This window comes from Grampus griseus (genome assembly GCF_964374135.1).
Source record: "Grampus griseus genome assembly, chromosome: 13".
NCBI classification, from domain to species: Eukaryota; Metazoa; Chordata; class Mammalia; order Artiodactyla; family Delphinidae; genus Grampus; species Grampus griseus.
The window spans coordinates 27,671,399-27,688,960 of NC_139007.1; positions in this window are offsets into that span (position 1 = coordinate 27,671,399).

Below are 17,562 nucleotides of genomic sequence, written 5' to 3' on the forward strand. Positions count from 1 at the left end.
AAAAGATAAAGACATTTTGAAACCAATAAAAACACAAATTTATGAAAACTTGTGGCATTCAGCTAAAGCTGGACTTCGAAGGAAATTATAGCATTGAACGTATACCAAATAGCAATTAGTTATTTAAGCATACACACAGCAAACCCAGCAAAAATCACTCTCTAACAATGGATCGCTGTGTGGTTGGTTCTGGGAAGTAGGAGAAGGACTACTGTGCAACCCAGGCTATAAGAAAGATAAACATGTAATCGGTTAGGAAGGGAAGAAAAGAAAGCCAGTCTGGACGTGTGCCCCTAGGAGGGGACTCAGAAGAAAAGGGAGATTGCAGGGGTGAACACCCACACTAAGGAATGAGCAGCACAAGGCATGGACTGGGTTTCCCAGTCCTGCAGTCCTGTGTGGAGACAAGCATCCTTGGCTGGTTGTAGGACCTATGGAACAGATGGAAACACTGAAGAAGACTGAACTCTACTCATGACAAATACACACACACACACACACACACACACACGGGCTTGCCCCCAAGGCAAGATGGAGAGAGGTCTGATCTAGCAGCTGCAAGGCTTTCCCAGGACTGCCTTGCTGCACACCTCAGCCCCAAATGAGTGACTGCTCCAGCCCCACTCACTCCATGACACAGTACAACACTGGATCTGAAACAAATGCGACTGGGGAAATGAGTTGACCTTGGGACACAGAGGTGACCCAGTCCAAGGGGAAGCCCAGGTGACAGCAATTGTTGGCATTTCCTCAAGTGGTGTCCCAGAAGCAGCCCAGGTTTCTGATGGCTGCAGCTCGGCCAAGCCCACCCGATACTCACAGGGAAACCATTTGGGCCTCACCTACCCTGCAGAGCCGTTTCACCCAGAGTGAGAGCAGCAGAGGCTGGGGACAGTGATGAGACATGAGAGACAAGGGAACTTGCCCCCTAGACAGAGTGGAGAACAATCTGCTCCATTGACTGTCAGGTCTCCTGATAGCACTTCACCATGTGCCCCAGCCCAAGCCATGCAAATGCTCTGGCCCCACTCACCCCACACCACAGTCAGGCACCTGATCTGGGGTGGTCACGACCAGAGAAAAGACTCGACCATGGGCTGTGTCTGAGTGGAGCTGAACATGCCTACACAGGCAATGCACTGGACCTCTGCATGTGCGTATGCCCCACTTGCTTAAGCACTCCCCTCCTATGGGCAAAGAACATGGCATGGGGAAGGGAAAAACACACACATAAAGGGAACAGAGCCAGCTCCAGCCTGAAACCTCAGGGCTTCTGATCCAGCAACGTGGGCTCAGACTCTCCCCATGATAGGGCAGTGGTGGCCACTGAGAGGAAGTTCCACCTCATACTTGGTGCCAGCCCCTCCACTTCCAGTCCAATGCCCTACCAACATGGTAACTGCCAGCACATCCCAAGGAAGGAGGTGACTGATCCACCTCCGATCCAGCCATCCCACCAAAGGCACTGGGCACATGCAGTTTGCACTGGAACACTCACACATAAGAACACTCCTACAAGAGCACAATAGGTAACTGTTTCACCGAAATTCACAGAGGAAGAGAAAGTTAAAATCATAAAGCAGAGGAAGTACATTCAACTGAAAGAGCAAAAGAAAACCACTGAATTCATAAGTGATGAAACAGAAATAAAAAACTTACCAGATAAACAATTCAAAATATTCGTAACAAAATGTTTACTAAATTCGAAATAATAATTGATCTGAATACTCAACACTGTAACAAGGAACTAGAAAATATTAAAAAGACCCCATCAAAAATAAGTAATGCAATATCTGAAATTCAACAAAAAGCACACACTAGAAGGAATAAAAATAGCAGACTAACAATACAGAAGAACACATATGTGATCTGGAAGATAGAATATTGGAAATCACCCAGTCAGAACAGCCGAAAGGAAAACAATTTAAAAAATGAAAGCACCTTAAGAGATGGTTAGGATAACATTAAGCATTGCTACATTTGCTTTACAGGGGTTCCAGAAAGGCAAGAGAGAGAGAAGGGGATCAAAAATGTATTGAAGAAATTATAGCTGAAAATGTCCCAAACACGAAGAAGGAAACATATCCAGGTAGAGGAATCACAGATCATAATAAGATGAACCTCCCCCAACCAAAGAAAACCCACACCAAGACTCCTCTGCCCAGCAAGATTACTGTTTAGAATAGAGGCAGAGATAAAGAACTTCCCAGACAAGCAAAAACTAAAAGAATTTATCAATATTAAACCTACCCTAAAAGAAATGTGGCAGGGTCTTCGCTAAATGGAAAAAACAAAAAAAAAACAAGACTATATAGGAAAGGAAAAATCCCACCTGGAAAGGCAAATACATAGTAAGGATTAAAAATCACTTAAGCCGGTCGGTAGATTAAAAGACAAAATAGTGTAAAAAAAATGACATCCAAAACACAGAATGTGGGGGCAGGGAGTAAAAATATAGATCTTTTCGCACGTGTCTGAACATAAATGACGACTAGTTTAAAACTGGGTCACAAGGATGCTTCAAGGAAAGAAATACCTGTCAGTGTATTTTTGACCTTTTAACTCAGGGCAGATAGATGACAAACAAAATGAGTAGTTAAATCCTAACGTTTATTGAGCTGTGACAAATGGTACAGGAAAAGTAAAGCAGGGAGGAGGGGTAGGTAGGGCAGGGCATTGCAAGTTATTAAAACAGAGGCCTGGGAATTCCTGCATTTGCATCAACGTGGATGGACCCAGGGAATATTATGCTTAGTGAAATAAGTCAGAAAGTGAAAGAGAAATGCTGTATAATATCACCTACATGTGGAATCCAGAAAATAATACAAATCAGTTTATATGCAAAACAGAAACAGACTCACAGATATAGGAAATAAACTAGTCACTACTGAGGAGAGAAAGAAGTGCGGAGGAGCAAATTAGGGGTATGGGATGAAGCAATACAAACTACTATGTATAAAACAGATCATCAACAAGGATATATTGTATAGCACAGGGAATTATAGTCATTACCTTCTAATAACTTTTAATGAAGTACAATCTGTAAAAATACTGACTCACTATGCTGTATACCTGAAACTAACATAATATTGTAAATTAACTACGCTTCAATGAAAAATAAAACTTACATAGCTCTGGTACCAAGAAAAGCAAACAAACAAACAAAAACAAATAAGTGGGGAAACACATTCCAAACATCTAAGAAAAAAATAGTTTGTAATTTTTGAAATTCCTGAATCTGTAACTGGCAAGGGCTCACCAAAGTAGGCATCAATATTAAAAAGTTATTAACAGGACTTCCAGTTTCCTGTTCAGCCTGTTAGAAACTCAGAAGCTGCCACTCCATCCTCACAACAATCAAAAAGCTGAACCACCTGAAAAAGCAACAACTCTTCTTAGATGCTTGGGGTGGGGGGGGGGGTGGTGGTGGTGGTAACAAATCAAAATATCTTTCCAAAATTGGAGATATTCACAGGCAAGTAGAGACTTACAACTTACCTGAGCAGAAGACCACAAGCTGAAACTTCCACAGGCACCAGTGCTGCAGTAGGAAAGCCTGAGCTATAACTGATGCATTTCTGGAAGCCCACTCTGGACAACTTTGAGAGTTAAACGCTCCAGCAAACGCCGTCAGACAGGAGCCCCCACAAATTGGCGAGATTTACTTCCAAGAGCTTGACCAAGTTTCCATAGTAAATACCAGAGAAAACCCCCTTCAGGCATCCAGCAGGGAAAGGAGAAGAGGAGCCATTTTAAAAAGCAGCAGCACGTTTTATTCTCCTGAACAAGGCTTGGCCTCAGGCGAAGCTAGTTAACCAGATTCTAAACTGCTGGGATTTATTAGAGCCTAATTGACCTGGAGCAAAAAGCAATATTCAAACCTGCTGGCTCTAATTTTCTACGGGGGAGAAGAAAATACCCAATAGCACTGCACTTTGGCTATTTTGTGGCACCTAAGGAAGGGTGGGGATGGGAAGCACTGTGTGCAGTTTACAGTCCAGAGGCATGGGCAGACTAAAGTACTGAGACCTGACTATAGCACTATAGTAAAGCTGCCTCTCCCTCCAAAAATTACCACTACATTACTCAAAGCCTACTTACAGATGTTTCTTTTATCCAGTGTATCATATCCAGTTAACAAACAAAAGCAAAAAGAAAACATACTCAAAGGCAGACAGTCAGACAGGAGCCTGCACAAGTTGGTGAGATTTACCTATGGGAGCTTGACTAGGTTTTCACAGAAAATATCAGAGAAAACCCCTCTCAGGCTTCAGGCAGGGAACGAGGAAGAGGAGCTATTTTAAAATGTACCAGGGCATTTGGTTTTTCTTAACAAGACCTGCCCTCAGGGGAAACCAGTTAACCAGAGTCTAAGCTGCTGGTGTTTATTAGAGCCTAACTGACCTGGGGGGAAAAAACATGCAACCCTGCTAGCTCTAATTTTCTACTTGGAGAGAAGAAAATACCCAATACTAGTGCACTTTAGCTATTTTGTCCCACCTAAGGAAGGGTGGGGATGAGAAGCTCTGTGTGCAGTCCATACTCCAGAAGCACTGGCAGACTAAAAATCTGAGACCTAACTATAACACTATAGTAGAGCTTTCTCTCCCTCCACAACTTGCTACTACATTAGTAAAAGCCTAGCTACAGAAGTTTCTTTTACCCAGTACAAATATAGTTACCAAAAAAGCAAAGACAAAAACAAGACATACTCGAAGGCAAAACCACAGATTCAAGAGACAAAGTGAGCATCAGAAAGAGACCCCAAAATGGCACTGATGTTGGAAGTATCAGACCAGGAATTAAAAACAAAACTAGGATTAGCATGCTAAGGGTTCTCCTGGATAAAGTAGATAGAATGCATGAACACATGGGTGATATAAGAATAGAGATGAAAATTCTAAGAAAGAAGGAAAAGAAATGCTAGAGATCAAAAACACTGTAACAGAAATGAAGAATCTTTGTCAAGCTAATTATTAGCAGATTAGACACAGCTGAGGAAAGAATGTCTGCGCTTGAGGTTATCTAAATAGTAATCACCTACACTGAATAAAGCAAAGAGACTAAGAAAAAATACACAGAACATAAGATAATATCCAAGAGCTGTGGAACAAGTGCAAAAGATATGACATTAGGTTAATAGGAATTCCAGAAGGAAAAGCAAGAGAGAAAGGAGAAGCAGCAATATTTGAAACAATAGTGACTGATAATTACCCCAAATACCAAACCACATATCTAGGAAGCTGGGAAAACAACAAGCAAGGTAAATGCCTAAAAATTTCCCCTAGACATATAAGTTTTAAATTATAGAAAATAAAGGACAAAGAAAAAATCCTGAAAGAAAAGAAGCTGGGTGGGGAGGGGTACTTACCATAGAGATAATTATAGATGACTTCTCAGAAATCATGCAAAGACGACCATAGTGGAGGAAAATATTGAAAATGTTGAGGAAAAAACCCATCAACCTAGAATTCTTTACCCTGCAAAACTATCTATCAGAAATAAAAAATAAAGACTTTCCCAAACAAAAGTTGAGGGAATTTGTTACTAGAACACTGCCTTGTTAAGAGATGTTAAAAGAAATTCTTTAGAGAGGAGGAAATTATGTAGGTACAAAACTTGGATCTCCGTAGAGGAAGAGTATCAGAGAAAGGGCTAAGTGAAGATAAAATAAAAATTTAACTGTTTCTAGATTGAGCTAACACATAAAAATTTGTTCAAAATATTAATAGCAACAATGCATATGAATAAGCCACATGAATAAAAGCAATGATATAAGGGGCAAAATGGAGGAATTAAGATTATCTTTTGTATTGTAAGGTACTCAAACTACCTGTGAAGTAGTACAAGGTTATCTGAAAGTATACTTGGATTAGCTGTAAATGTATATTGCAAACTCTAGTGCAGCCATTTAAAAAACTGAAAAACATAAACACATTTGATATAATGGGAGGAGAGAAAATGGAATCAAAGTGCTCAATTAAAACCACAAATAGCAGAGAAAAGTGAAAGATCAAAGGAGGAACAAAGCTCAAAGGCAACACATAGAAAACACTAACAAATATGGTAGGTATTAACACAACTATATCAATAATCATTTTGAATGTCAGTAGTCTAAGTGTTCCAATTAAAAGAGGCTGTCAGAATGGATCAAAAAATAAGACACAACTATATGTTGCCTATAGATAAATATTAAGACACTTACAGATTAAAGGAAAATGGATGAAGATAGGTATAACATGCAGACAACAAAAGTGAAGGCAGCTATACTGGTCTTTGGACAGAGTACACTTCAGCACAGGAAAGTATCAGGAATAAATAGGGGCATTACATAATGATAAACGGGTCAATTCTCCTAGAAGACATAACAGTTCTCATTGTGGAATATATGTACCTAACAAAAGAGTGTCAAATTTTACAAGGCAAAAACTGAGAGAACTCCACGGAGAAGTAAATGAACCCACTTTATGGGTGGAGACTTCTTCACTCCTCTAATCAAAAAGGGAGGGATCCAGCAGGCAGAAAATCAGAAAGGACATAGTTGAATCAACACCACCATCCGTCAACAGGATATTATTGACATCTATAGATTACTTCATCTGACAACAGCAGAATACACGTTATTTTCAAGCTCAAATGGAACACTGACCAAGGTAGACTCTACTCTGGGCCATAAAACACAAATTTAACAGAATGTATTTCATACATCTGCTCTCATTCAACAATGGAATTAAACTCGAAATCAATAACAGCTGAAAAATCCCCAAATGCACGGAGATTAAACAATGCACTTTAAATAATACCTGAGTCAAAGAAGAAATCTCAAGAAAAGATAAAGACATTTTGAAACCAATAAAAACACAAATTTATGAAAACTTGTGGCATTCAGCTAAAGCTGGACTTCGAAGGAAATTATAGCATTGAACGTATACCAAATAGCAATTAGTTATTTAAGCATACACACAGCAAACCCAGCAAAAATCACTCTCTAACAATGGATCGCTGTGTGGTTGGTTCTGGGAAGTAGGAGAAGGACTACTGTGCAACCCAGGCTATAAGAAAGATAAACATGTAATCGGTTAGGAAGGGAAGAAAAGAAAGCCAGTCTGGACGTGTGCCCCTAGGAGGGGACTCAGAAGAAAAGGGAGATTGCAGGGGTGAACACCCACACTAAGGAATGAGCAGCACAAGGCATGGACTGGGTTTCCCAGTCCTGCAGTCCTGTGTGGAGACAAGCATCCTTGGCTGGTTGTAGGACCTATGGAACAGATGGAAACACTGAAGAAGACTGAACTCTACTCATGACAAATACACACACACACACACACACACACACACGGGCTTGCCCCCAAGGCAAGATGGAGAGAGGTCTGATCTAGCAGCTGCAAGGCTTTCCCAGGACTGCCTTGCTGCACACCTCAGCCCCAAATGAGTGACTGCTCCAGCCCCACTCACTCCATGACACAGTACAACACTGGATCTGAAACAAATGCGACTGGGGAAATGAGTTGACCTTGGGACACAGAGGTGACCCAGTCCAAGGGGAAGCCCAGGTGACAGCAATTGTTGGCATTTCCTCAAGTGGTGTCCCAGAAGCAGCCCAGGTTTCTGATGGCTGCAGCTCGGCCAAGCCCACCCGATACTCACAGGGAAACCATTTGGGCCTCACCTACCCTGCAGAGCCGTTTCACCCAGAGTGAGAGCAGCAGAGGCTGGGGACAGTGATGAGACATGAGAGACAAGGGAACTTGCCCCCTAGACAGAGTGGAGAACAATCTGCTCCATTGACTGTCAGGTCTCCTGATAGCACTTCACCATGTGCCCCAGCCCAAGCCATGCAAATGCTCTGGCCCCACTCACCCCACACCACAGTCAGGCACCTGATCTGGGGTGGTCACGACCAGAGAAAAGACTCGACCATGGGCTGTGTCTGAGTGGAGCTGAACATGCCTACACAGGCAATGCACTGGACCTCTGCATGTGCGTATGCCCCACTTGCTTAAGCACTCCCCTCCTATGGGCAAAGAACATGGCATGGGGAAGGGAAAAACACACACATAAAGGGAACAGAGCCAGCTCCAGCCTGAAACCTCAGGGCTTCTGATCCAGCAACGTGGGCTCAGACTCTCCCCATGATAGGGCAGTGGTGGCCACTGAGAGGAAGTTCCACCTCATACTTGGTGCCAGCCCCTCCACTTCCAGTCCAATGCCCTACCAACATGGTAACTGCCAGCACATCCCAAGGAAGGAGGTGACTGATCCACCTCCGATCCAGCCATCCCACCAAAGGCACTGGGCACATGCAGTTTGCACTGGAACACTCACACATAAGAACACTCCTACAAGAGCACAATAGGTAACTGTTTCACCGAAATTCACAGAGGAAGAGAAAGTTAAAATCATAAAGCAGAGGAAGTACATTCAACTGAAAGAGCAAAAGAAAACCACTGAATTCATAAGTGATGAAACAGAAATAAAAAACTTACCAGATAAACAATTCAAAATATTCGTAACAAAATGTTTACTAAATTCGAAATAATAATTGATCTGAATACTCAACACTGTAACAAGGAACTAGAAAATATTAAAAAGACCCCATCAAAAATAAGTAATGCAATATCTGAAATTCAACAAAAAGCACACACTAGAAGGAATAAAAATAGCAGACTAACAATACAGAAGAACACATATGTGATCTGGAAGATAGAATATTGGAAATCACCCAGTCAGAACAGCCGAAAGGAAAACAATTTAAAAAATGAAAGCACCTTAAGAGATGGTTAGGATAACATTAAGCATTGCTACATTTGCTTTACAGGGGTTCCAGAAAGGCAAGAGAGAGAGAAGGGGATCAAAAATGTATTGAAGAAATTATAGCTGAAAATGTCCCAAACACGAAGAAGGAAACATATCCAGGTAGAGGAATCACAGATCATAATAAGATGAACCTCCCCCAACCAAAGAAAACCCACACCAAGACTCCTCTGCCCAGCAAGATTACTGTTTAGAATAGAGGCAGAGATAAAGAACTTCCCAGACAAGCAAAAACTAAAAGAATTTATCAATATTAAACCTACCCTAAAAGAAATGTGGCAGGGTCTTCGCTAAATGGAAAAAACAAAAAAAAAACAAGACTATATAGGAAAGGAAAAATCCCACCTGGAAAGGCAAATACATAGTAAGGATTAAAAATCACTTAAGCCGGTCGGTAGATTAAAAGACAAAATAGTGTAAAAAAAATGACATCCAAAACACAGAATGTGGGGGCAGGGAGTAAAAATATAGATCTTTTCGCACGTGTCTGAACATAAATGACGACTAGTTTAAAACTGGGTCACAAGGATGCTTCAAGGAAAGAAATACCTGTCAGTGTATTTTTGACCTTTTAACTCAGGGCAGATAGATGACAAACAAAATGAGTAGTTAAATCCTAACGTTTATTGAGCTGTGACAAATGGTACAGGAAAAGTAAAGCAGGGAGGAGGGGTAGGTAGGGCAGGGCATTGCAAGTTATTAAAACAGAGGCCTGGGAATTCCTGCATTTGCATCAACGTGGATGGACCCAGGGAATATTATGCTTAGTGAAATAAGTCAGAAAGTGAAAGAGAAATGCTGTATAATATCACCTACATGTGGAATCCAGAAAATAATACAAATCAGTTTATATGCAAAACAGAAACAGACTCACAGATATAGGAAATAAACTAGTCACTACTGAGGAGAGAAAGAAGTGCGGAGGAGCAAATTAGGGGTATGGGATGAAGCAATACAAACTACTATGTATAAAACAGATCATCAACAAGGATATATTGTATAGCACAGGGAATTATAGTCATTACCTTCTAATAACTTTTAATGAAGTACAATCTGTACAAATACTGACTCACTATGCTGTATACCTGAAACTAACATAATATTGTAAATTAACTACGCTTCAATGAAAAATAAAACTTACATAGCTCTGGTACCAAGAAAAGCAAACAAACAAACAAAAACAAATAAGTGGGGAAACACATTCCAAACATCTAAGAAAAAAATAGTTTGTAATTTTTGAAATTCCTGAATCTGTAACTGGCAAGGGCTCACCAAAGTAGGCATCAATATTAAAAAGTTATTAACAGGACTTCCAGTTTCCTGTTCAGCCTGTTAGAAACTCAGAAGCTGCCACTCCATCCTCACAACAATCAAAAAGCTGAACAACCTGAAAAAGCAACAACTCTTCTTAGATGCTTGGGGTGGTGGTGGTGGTGGTGGTGGTAACAAATCAAAATATCTTTCCAAAATTGGAGATATTCACAGGCAAGTAGAGACTTACAACTTACCTGAGCAGAAGACCACAAGCTGAAACTTCCACAGGCACCAGTGCTGCAGTAGGAAAGCCTGAGCTATAACTGATGCATTTCTGGAAGCCCACTCTGGACAACTTTGAGAGTTAAACGCTCCAGCAAACGCCGTCAGACAGGAGCCCCCACAAATTGGCGAGATTTACTTCCAAGAGCTTGACCAAGTTTCCATAGTAAATACCAGAGAAAACCCCCTTCAGGCGTCCAGCAGGGAAAGGAGAAGAGGAGCCATTTTAAAAAGCAGCAGCACGTTTTATTCTCCTGAACAAGGCTTGGCCTCAGGCGAAGCTAGTTAACCAGATTCTAAACTGCTGGGATTTATTAGAGCCTAATTGACCTGGAGCAAAAAGCAATATTCAAACCTGCTGGCTCTAATTTTCTACGGGGGAGAAGAAAATACCCAATAGCACTGCACTTTGGCTATTTTGTGGCACCTAAGGAAGGGTGGGGATGGGAAGCACTGTGTGCAGTTTACAGTCCAGAGGCATGGGCAGACTAAAGTACTGAGACCTGACTATAGCACTATAGTAAAGCTGCCTCTCCCTCCAAAAATTACCACTACATTACTCAAAGCCTACTTACAGATGTTTCTTTTATCCAGTGTATCATATCCAGTTAACAAACAAAAGCAAAAAGAAAACATACTCAAAGGCAGACAGTCAGACAGGAGCCTGCACAAGTTGGTGAGATTTACCTATGGGAGCTTGACTAGGTTTTCACAGAAAATATCAGAGAAAACCCCTCTCAGGCTTCAGGCAGGGAACGAGGAAGAGGAGCTATTTTAAAATGTACCAGGGCATTTGGTTTTTCTTAACAAGACCTGCCCTCAGGGGAAACCAGTTAACCAGAGTCTAAGCTGCTGGTGTTTATTAGAGCCTAACTGACCTGGGGGGAAAAAACATGCAACCCTGCTAGCTCTAATTTTCTACTTGGAGAGAAGAAAATACCCAATACTAGTGCACTTTAGCTATTTTGTCCCATCTAAGGAAGGGTGGGGATGAGAAGCTCTGTGTGCAGTTCATACTCCAGAAGCATGGGCAGACTAAAAATCTGAGACCTTATAGTAGAGCTTTCTCTCCCTCCACAACTTGCTACTATATTAGTAAAAGCCTAGCTACAGAAGTTTCTTTTATCCAGTACAAGTCTAGTTACCAAAAAACAAAAACAAAAACAAGTCACCTACACTTGAATAAAGCAAAGAGACTAAGAAAAAAAACACAAAACATAAGATAATATCCAAGAGCTGTGGAACAACTTCAAAAGATGCGACATATGGGTTATAGGAATTCAAGAAGGGAAAGCAAGAGAGAAAGGAGGAAAAGCAGTATTTGAAAGCATAATGGCTGATAATTACTCCAAATACCAAACTACGTATCCACGAAGCTTGGAGAACAAGCAAGGTAAATGCCGAAAAACTGCTCCTCGACAGGTTACTTTCAAATTACAGAAATTAAAGGACAAACAAAAAATCCTGAAAGAAAAGAAGATGGGGAGGTGCATACCTACCATAGAGATATAATAACAATTATAATATAACATATTATTATATTTATAATATAAATAACAGCTATATCTTATTTCTCAGAAAGCATGCAAAGAAGATGATAGGGGAGTAAAATACTGAAACTGTTGAGGAAATTTTAAAAAGCTCACAAACCTAGAATTCTGTATCCTGCAAAATTATCAGTAATGAAAGATAAACACCTTCCCAGACAAACAAATATTGAGGGAATTTATTACTAGTACACTGCCTTGCAAGAGATGTCAAAAGAAGTTCTTTAGAGAGGAGGAGGTTACATAGGTACAAAACTCCGATCTCCATAGAGGAAGGGTATCAGAGACAGGGATAAGTGATAATAAAATAAAAACTTTAATTTCTCTAGATTGCGCTAACATAACAATTTGTTCAAAATAATAAAAGCAACATTGCATATGAATAAGCAACATAAATAACAGCAATGATACAAGGGGCAAAATGGTGGAATTAAGATTATTTTGTTCTTATAAGGTACACTAGCTGTAAAGTGGTACCATGTCATTTGAAAGTATACTGGGATTAGTTGTACATGTATATTGCAAACTCAAAAGCAGCCATTTGAAAAAGTGAAAAATTAAATAACAGTTATAATAAGAGAGGAGAGAAAATGGAATCATAAAATGCTCAATTACAACCACAAAAGGCAGAAAAAGAGCAGAAGATGAAAGTAGGAACAAAGATCAAAGGCAACACAGAAAACACTAATAAATATAGATGTTCACACAACTATATCAATAATCACTTTAAATATCAATAGTCTAAAGGCCCTAGTTAAAAGACAGTGGTTGTCAGAATGGATCAAAAAATAAGACACAACTATATGTTGCCTAGACATTAAATATTAAGACACATAGGTTAAAGGTAAATGGATGAAGACAGGTATCACATGCTAACAAAGAAAATGAAGGTAGTTATACTGGTCTTTGGACAGGGCACAATTCAGAGCAAGAAAGTATCAGGAATAAACAGGGGCATTATGTAACGACAAAGCTGTCAATTCTCTTAGAAGGCCATACAATTCTCACTGTGTATGCACCTAACAGAAGTATCAAATTCTATGAGGCAAAAACTGATAGAACTCTAAGGAGAAATAAATGAACCCACTTTATAGTTGGGACTTCATCACTCCTCTATCAAACATGGAGAGATCCAGCAGGCAGAAAATCAAAAAGGAGATAGTTGAATCAACACCACCATCGGTCAACAGGATATTACCGACATCTACAGATTACTTCAACTGACAACAGCAGAATACACGTTATTTTCAAGCTCAAATGGAACACTGACCAAGGTAGACTCTATTCTGGGCCATAAAACACAAATTTTAAAGAATGAATTTCATACATCTGCTCTCATTCAACAATGGAATTAACCTAGAAATCAATAACAGCTGAAAAATCCCCAAATGCATGGAGATTAAACAATGCACTTTAAATAATACCTGAGTCAAAGAAGAAATCTCAAGAAAAGATAAAGACATTTTGAAACCAATAAAAACACAAATTTATGAAAACTTGTGGCATTCAGCTAAAGCTGGACTTCGAAGGAAATTATAGCATTGAACGTATATCCAATAGCAATTAGTTATTTAAGCGTACAACAGCAAACCCAGCAAAATTCACTCTCTAACAATGGATCACTGTGTGGTTGGTTCTGGGAACTAGGAGAAGGACTACTGTACAACCCAGGCTATAAGAAAGATAAACATGTAATTGGTTAGGAAGAGAAGAAAAGAAAGCCAGTCTGGACGTGTGCCCCTAGGAGGGGACTCAGAAGAAAAGGGAGATTGCAGGGGTGAACACCCACACTAAGGAATGAGCAGCACAAGGCATGGACTGGGTTTCCCAGTCCTGCAATCCTATGTGGAGGAGACAAGCATCCTTGGCTGATTGTAGGACCTATGGAACGGAAAGAAAGAAGACTGAACTCTGCTCGTGAGAAATACATACACACACACACTGGCTTGACCCCAAGGCAAGGCAGAGAGAGGTCTGCTCTAGAAGCTACAGGGTTTCCCATCTCCACCTTGCTGCAAGCCCCAGCCCAAAATGAGTGACTGCTCCAGCCCCACTCACTCCATGACACAGTACAACAATGGATCTGGAGCGACCAGGGAAAAGAGTTGACCTTGGGACACAGAGGTGACCCAGTCCCAGGGGAAGCCCAGGTGGGGTGGTGACAGCAATTGTTGGCACTTCCTCAAGTAGTGTCCCAGAAGCAGCCCAGATTTCTGATGGCAGCAGCTCACAGCTCTGCCACAAGCCACAGAGAAACCACATGGGCCTCACCTCCCCTGCAGAATGGTTTCACACAGAGTGAGAGCAGCAGAAGCTGGGGACACTGATGAGACATGAGAGACAACGGGGACTTGTCCCTGAGGCAGGGTGGACAACAGTCAGCTCCAGAGATGGCTAGGTATCCTGAGAGCACTTCACCATGTGCCCCAGCCCAAACCAAGCAAATGGCCCCACTCAGTCTACACCACAGTCAGGCACCTGATCTGGGGTAGCAAGGATGAGAGAAAAGACTCGACCATGGGCTGTGTCTGAGTGGAGCTGAACATGCCTACACAGGCAGCACACTGGACCTCTGCATGTGCGTATGACCCACTTGCTTAAGCACTCCCCTCCTAGGGGGCAAAGAACCTGGTATGGGGAAGGGAAAAACACACACATAAAGGGAACAGAGCCAGCTCCAGCCTGAAACCTCAGGGCTTCTGCTCAAGCAACTTGGGCTCAGACCCTCCCCATGACAGGGCAGTGGTGGCCACTGAGAGGAAGTTCCACCTCATACTTGGTGCCAGCCCCTCCACTTCCAGTCCAATGCCCTACCAACATGGTAACTGCCAGCACATCCCAAGGAAAGATGTGATTGATCCACCTCCAATCCAGCCATCCCACCAAAGGCACTGGGCACATGCAGTCTGCATTGGGACACTCACACTTAAGAACACCCCTACAAGAGCACAATAGGAAACTGTTTCACCTAAATTCGTAGAAGAGAAGGTTAAAATCATAAGGCAGAGGAACTACATTGAGTTGAAAGAGCAAGAGAAAACCCCTGAAAAAATAATGGAAGAGCAATAAAAAACTTACCAGAATAAGAATTCAAAACATTGGTAATAAAATGTTAACTAAATTGGGGAAAATAATTGATCTAAATACTGAATATTTTAACAAGGAACTAGAAAATATAAAAAATACCCAATCAAAAACAAGTAATTCTTTATCTGAAATTTTAAAAAACACACTAGAAGGAATGAAAATAGTAGACTGACACAGAAGAATGTATATGTGTCCTGAAAGAATAATGGAAATCACCAAATCAGAACAGAAGAAAAACAATTTAAAAAATGAAAGCAACTTAAGAGATGGCTAGGATAACATTAAGCATTCCAACATTTGCAATATAGGGGTTCCAGAAGGGCAAGAGAGAGAGAGAAGGGGATCAAAAATGTATCTGAAGAGGGGTTCCCTGGTGGCGCAGTGGTTGAGAGTCCACCTGCCGATGCAGGGAATACGGGTTCGTGCCCCGGTCCAGGACGATCCCACATGCCACGGAGCAGCTAGGCCCGTGAGCCATGGCCACTGAGCCTGCGCATCCGGAGCCTGTGCTCCGCAATGGGAGAGGTCACAGCAGTGAGAGGCCCGCGTACCACAAAAAAATAAATGTATCATAGCTGAAAAATTCCCAAACCTGAAGAAGGAAACAGATACCTTGGTACAGGAATCACAGAAAATCATAATAATATGGACACCCCCACCAAAAAAAAAAAAAAAAAAAAACCCACACCAAGACATATCAAAATTAAAATAGCAAAAGTTAAAGAGATAATTCTAAAGGCAGCAAGAGAAATACAGTCATATCCAAGGGAATTACCATAAGGATATCAGCTGATATTTCCACAGAAACTTTGCAGACCAGAAGGGAATAACATATATATTCAGGGTGCTAAAAGGGAAAAACCTGAAATCTAGCATATTCTACCCAGCAAGATTATTGTTTAGAATAGAAGGAGAGAGAAAGAACTTCCCAGACAAGCAAAAACTAAAAGAATTCATCAATACTAAACCTATCCTAAGAGAAATGTTGCAAGGTCTTCTCTAAATGGAACAGAAATAAGAATCTGTACAAAAGGAAAAAACCCACTAGGAAAGACAAAAATATAGTAAGGATTAAAGATCACTTTAAAAAGCCAGTAGGCTAACACAACATTGTAAAGCAACTATACTCCAAAAAAATTGAAAAAGAAAAAAAAAAAGCCAAAAGGTAGATTAAGAGAATAGTGTACAATCAACTATAACTAAAATAAACAGTTAAGGGATAAGTATGAAGGTGTAAAATGACATCCAAAACACAAAATGTGGGGATAAGGAGTAAAAATACAGATCTTTTCACACGTGTTTGAACATAAATGACTACTAGTTTAAAACAGGGTCACAGGGATGGTTCAACCAAAGAAATACCTACCTGCTCAGCATATTTCTGACCTTTTAACACAGATAAGATAGATGACAAACAAAATGAGTAGTTAAATCCTACAGTATATTGAGATGTGACAAATGTTGTAGGAAAAGTAAAGCAGAGAGGAGGGGTAGGGAACGTAGGGGACTGCAATTTATTAAAACAGGGGCCTGGAAATTCTTGCATTTGCAGCAACATGCATGGACCTAGGGTCATTCACTAATACCATGCTTAGTGAATTAAGTCAGACAGTGAGAGAAAAATAATGTATAATATAACTTACACGTGGAATCTAAAAAATAGTACAAATCAGTGTATATGCAAAACAGAAACAGACTCACAGATACAGGAAACAAACTAGTAGTTACCAAGGGCAGAGGGAAGTGGGGGAAGAGCAAATTAGGGGTATGGGATTAAGAGATACAAACTACTATGTATAAAACAGATCATCAACAAGGATATATTGTATAGCACAGGGAATTGTAGTCATTACCCTGTAATAACTTTTAATGAAGTATAATCTGTAAAAAATAATCACTATGCTGTACACCTGAATCTAATATAACTTTGTAAATTAACTATACTTCAATGAAAGAAAGCTTACACAGCTCTGGCATCAGAAAAAAAAAGAAAAAGTGGGAAACACATTACAAAAATCTAAGGAAAAAAATGGTAAATTTTTAAATTCCTGAATCTGTAACTGGCAAGGGTTCACCAAAGCAGGCATCAATATTAAAAAGTTATTAACAGGACTTCCAGTTTCCTGTTCAGTCTGTTAGAAACTTAGAAGCTGTCACTCCATCCTAACAACAATCAAAAAGCTGAACAACATGAAAAAGCAACAACTCTTCTTAGATCCTTCAGTGCGGGTGTGTGTCGGGGGTGGGGAAGGGTGGTAATAAATCAAACTATTGTTCCAAAATTGGAGATATTCACAAGCAAGGACAGAGAGTTACAACTTACCTGAGCAGAAAACCACAAGCTGAAACTTCCACAAGAACCAGTGCTGCAGTAGGAAAGCCTTATAATTGATGAATTTCTGGAAGCCCACTGTAGACAAATTTGAGAGTTAAAAACTCCAGGAAACCTAGTCAGAGAGGAGCCTCCACAAATTGGTGACATTTACCTCTGGGAGCTTGACTAGGTCTTCACAGTAAATATCAGAGAAAACTCCTCTTGGGCTTCCAGCAGGGAAAGAAGAAGAGGAACCATTTTGAA